Genomic DNA, 5,095 nt, shown 5'->3' with positions numbered 1-5,095 from the left:
AAAAGGAAGGGACCCTTACATGCAATTCCTGCTCCGTCCAGCAGGATGTGCCCTTCTACAGCTTCTAGGCTGAAGACTGGCTTCCCATCAGGTCTGGGCTCTAGAAGAGTCTACAGGCCCCAGAAAGGTACATTAGCAGAATACATCAGGCTCTGATGCCCTATGGTTTGAGGGACCCTTGTAGAACCAACCAGAAGAGGGGTGGGAGGGCAGCGTCTCCTGGTAAAATGAACTAGAGGATCCAGAGCCTTGTGGCCCCCTCAAGGTCAGAGAAAGAAAGCAGGAGAGGTAGCCCTAGAGTCACCTGCTGCCTGCTCCCACTGCCAAGTCAGGAACCCAGCACAGGTTGACGCTGTGAGCTGGCACAATTCACCTTTTGCCTTGAAACTGAAGTCAGTATTCCTTTCCCTTCCCTTCCCCCTTCCTTCCCTCCTCCCACCTCCAGACTCTTGCTGCCCGACCAGAGAGCCCAGGCTGGCCTGGAGCAAGGCCCGGGTGTCTCAACACCCGCTGCTGCTGCTGCTGCTGCCTCTGCTGCTTGGCACACCCACCAGCACCCACCAGTTCTCCCTGGGGAAGAAATGTGGCCCTTATAGGAGGAGAGGTTTAGGACAGACCCTCACAGGACAGCTCCAGCACTCAGTCTCTCTGCTAGGGGATGGGCTGGGTGTCCAGACACTCATGTCACAGACAGGATGACACAGACCAGGGCAGCTATGGGGGGCACAAAGCTGGTCTGTGAGAGTGTCTCCACTGTACCCCAATATCTCTCACTTCCTGCCACTCTCTGGGGGTCAGGGGTCCCTCCAGAGGTGACTGCAGGCTGTCCTCCCTGTGAGTGGCTACGAATGGGACCCTTGTACCAGTGAAGGCTGTGACACTCTAAGACCTTTGCCCCACACACCTTCTTGCTATGTCAGATGAAACCTAAGCAGAGACCTTTCCCCCATCAGTATCCCCACAGCACTGTATCAGCCAGTACCACACGGGAGGAGATGCACGCACACGACACAGTCTCCACAAGGTCCAGGGTGGGCAAAGCCTGCCACTTTAGCTCACCAGTGCCTGGGATACCAACTGTAGGTCTTTACCTTCCATGAGCACTCTGTCACTCTCAAGGACCCTCGGGTAGGCTTCCCCTAGCTACTTGGATTTCATGTTACTATTTCTATTAAGGGCATTTGGAGTGTGTAGACCCAAGAGCCTCCCTGTTCTCATCTCCATAACTGCAGACAGCCACGCAGGCACAGGGTTTTCCTGACTCTCAGCTGAGGTGCCATGCCATTGTACAGCCAGGGACAAAAGCCCCACAGACAGCCCAGATGCTACCAGCTCAGGGGCTCACACCACTCTCCACCGGCCCTGTGCATACCTGTGGCATGTGGTCATAGCAGATGCGATGGGTTCTTTGTTTTTCCTTTCTAAAAAAACAAACAAACAAACAAAAAACAATAAATCATTTGTGATGCTTTTAAAAAAGGTTAAATCAACAGGGTCCGTCTCTGCCTTAGTGTGAAGATCTGCTTTATGCTTTACGCGTACACATGGCTCGCGCCACACCTTAAAACCTATACCAAACAAATAGGCTCTGTTCTACCTTAGCATTAAGATCTGACTCATGTTCACCTGTAATACACAAACTACCTATACCACCACACACACACACACACACACATCAGCCTCTCACACACCACATCGAATACCACATACCACCACACATACCACAACACAACACACACACACACACACATACACGCAAACATGGTTCACATCTACCTTAGTGTGAAGATGTGGTTAGTTCCTCTCTATACCACATGTACCCCAATCTCACTGCACATATACCATGCATCAGGGATAATGCCAGCCTAGGGCATTTCTGAGTCTGTTTCCTGGCACAGACAGTTAACTGAACACCTCAGAAAGACAGAAGAGCATGCCATGGAGAGAGGCAATGTACCCTTGTGAGGGAAAAGGCCTAGGGCCGGGAGTCCCTGAACAAGCACTGCTTTGGGTATTTTCTAGGGCCCTTGGGTACTTCCATTTACTTATTAGTCCTGTTCAGAAGTCTGCCTTCCTGATGTTCCTTCTCAAAATGAATCCTGGAAACGAGAAACTGCCATCCCAGAGAGCCTGCCCTTGACTTATTAGTTTATCTATGGCCCTCTCACTCCCCTTCATTCCCCACTTCTCAGAGAAGCTCACCAAATGTTGGCATGGTGGGAGAGCAGTGACTGCTCTGCTTGCTTCATACTGAGAGGAGGTGTGCCTAATGAGGTGTCAGTCCCAGGGAGACAGGATTCATGGTCTCCCTGAACAAGACAACAGGTGACTGACTCCCCACAGGTATGCCTCACAGTCCCCTGAGACCTAGCTGGCCTTGGATGGGGGTGGGGTATTCTCCCTTCTAATCCCTCTGACCACAGCATTCCTATAGCCCCCAAGGATGGTTAGTAAACACCTGTGTCAGCACACCAGTCTGGTACTGTGAAATAGTTGGATAAAGCTTGAGCAAAAACCTAACATTTTGGGCTGGTAAGATGGCTCAGTGGGTAAGAGCACCTACTGCTCTTCCAAAGGTCCTGACTTCAAATCCCAGCAACCACATGGTGGCTCACAACCACCCAGAATGAGATCTGACATCCTCTTCTGGTGCATCTGAAGACAGCTACAGTGTACTTATTATAATAATAAATAAATCTTTGGGCCGGAGCAAGCAGGGATTGAGTGAGCGGGGTCAACCAGAGTGAGCCGAGGTCCTAAAAATCAATTCCCAACAACCATATGAAGGTTCACAACTATCTGTACAGCTACAGTATGTACTCATATACATAAAATAAATACATAAATAAATAAATTTTTAAAAAACAAAACAAAACAAAAAACCCCTAACATTTCAATAGGCTTGAATTAGACATATAATTTTGTTTCTTAAGTTAGTCCTTGTAATTGTTACAGAAAGTAGCCCAATAACATGATTGATTTAAGCAGAGGTTTGAACTATGACATTTTATATAAACCTTATATAACATTCTCAGACCATCATAACTTGCTTAAGCTTTCTTTCCTACTCTGGAAAAAAAAAACCAGCCATCTTCTGAGATACAAGGACATTAACAGAGCATCAGGCAACAAGCCCTTCTGTGACAATCTTGCAAGCTGACACAGCCAATGTCAGGGCAGTTACCTGGCTTAGAAGATAGTGCAGTATAACAGCCCCTTAGTAAAAGTCAGTAGAATCCAAACTGCATAGGTAATAAATTCATATTACCAGTGTATATACTACTAAACTATGGGGCATGGCAAGTTCCCAGGTAAACCCTATAGAAAACACAAGACAGTCTTCACACAATACGTAGAGTGATCTACCAGAACTGTGCTTTGAAGGAATGTAAGTAGCAGATACAGATAGAGTTTTATATTGTGAGATAAATAATAGACACAATGCCTTCTCTCTTTGACTGTTTGTGGTCCTTTATCTCTGGCACAGAGTTGGAGGGCCATCCTGACTCAGGGAAGGTGGTTTTGAAGTACATTAAAATAAAACATGCTTGGGTGCAGTGGGAAAACCAGATTCCATCTCCAGAGGCAGATTGCAGTAAGCTCAAACAGTACACCACAATTTAAAGTAAACACAGAAGTCATTTGTTCCTCTACAAAACTGAACCCAGTAGTTTACACTGGACAGGAGACTTGGTATTGAATCCAGTTAACAGCTGGTTGGACTCCAAGCACCTGTCTTCCTTATAACTGGTATAGAGCCGGCCGGGTGAATTTAATCCAATTGGATCATGCACCAGGAGCAGAAGCTGACAAGCTTGAATTTAGACTCTAAAGTTTAGGGTCTTTAAATCGTATAAGCTCGTGGGTCAGTGGCAGTGAGCACTCATAACCAAGAAGGAGGATTGAGCTGACAAAAGTGTCTGCTAGTACCAGTGTCTAACTTAAGTCCCTGGCTAGACTTGGGGTGACCAACTGGTTGGAGACCTGTATGACCCTCTTTTTACCTTCAGGACCCACAAACACAAAGGTTCTGTGAATATAAATAGGTCCAAATTCTCCCACCATCTCCTGGAAGGGATATTTGGGGTCATACCTATGTACAAAATAAAATCAGGTTTTCTTGTTTGAGTATCTAAGAATTAATTCTGCCCAGTGTCTGAGAAGGCAGTTGAGTGGTAATCTTGGAAGCACTTTGTCCCATCTGCAATTAGATAGAAGAGAGGGAAATTTTGGGTCAGGGTGGCCCTCTCTGTACCCTAGTCCCCGGTCCACCTGGATGGGCAGGTCCCAGGAAGAGGCTGGACTCGGCAGTCCACACTTACCCATGATTCAATCCATGCCATCTCCTGGTTTCTTCCTTTAGTTTTCAACAGGCTCATACTGCCATCCTGTCCCTGACAACAGGGACTTGGGCCCAGGTCCCTGTAGCTTCGGTATCCAAGACATCTGAGGTCACCAGTTCTCAAGACATTTGATTTCCCATAAATCACCCAAACTGCAAGGGGCCCAGAAGCCCTGCCCACCACACCCACCGAGCAGCTACTCAGTTGATCCTGTTACCCATGGTGAGGACATTTCCAGCGGTCACTAACTCAGTCACATTCACAGAAGTGGAGACAGACCCAAATGCAAAAGGAAAGTTGGGAGTTTCCAGCCCGTCCACCCACTGTACAAATGGCCAAGGGTAGATACCAGAGCAGGCCCAGAAGCCAAGATCTGTGTGCCTTATTCTTGGACTCAGCCGTCTATCAAAAGTCCTTACAGAAATTTGCAGGTCATTTGCAGAAATCTGAGAAACTATGAACATTGCATATATTCTGACTCTGAAGAGGCAAGAGCTGGGGCACAGTTACAATCAGAAAAACTCACCATCGCAGGGGCAAATGGCCCTACTAGTTTGTGCTTCCCTCTGAACTTCCACCAGCGGGGCCTACTATCAGCCTCAGCCAATAGGCAGGGTTAACACTCGCACACAGGCTTACCTCGAGTGCCCATCACATTCCTATCTGGTCCCCAGGTGAGCAGGCTGGAGGCCTTAGGGGAGCTAACTCCTGGGTATGCAAGCTTCAAGCCTGTGACGTGGTCTAGAGCCTAG

At 47.8% G+C, this 5,095-nt stretch overlaps 1 protein-coding gene across 1 annotated transcript in view; it reads left to right on the top strand.

Annotated features, from left to right (window-relative positions):
* The window catches only part of Sorcs2 (sortilin related VPS10 domain containing receptor 2), a 365,519-nt gene extending 364,033 nt beyond the window's left edge, over positions 1-1,486 (top strand). Inside the window, exon 27 of the mRNA XM_031341821.1 lies at positions 1-1,486. This exon is cut by the window's left edge and continues 745 nt beyond it. The gene's annotated coding sequence lies outside the window, so the exon portion shown is untranslated.
* The last annotated feature ends 3,609 nt before the right edge of the window (positions 1,487-5,095 follow it).

This window comes from Mastomys coucha, unplaced genomic scaffold (genome assembly GCF_008632895.1).
Source record: "Mastomys coucha isolate ucsf_1 unplaced genomic scaffold, UCSF_Mcou_1 pScaffold22, whole genome shotgun sequence".
NCBI classification, from domain to species: domain Eukaryota; kingdom Metazoa; phylum Chordata; class Mammalia; order Rodentia; family Muridae; genus Mastomys; species Mastomys coucha.
Note: the sequence above shows the minus strand (reverse complement) of the source record. Positions and strands in the feature narration are given on the sequence as shown.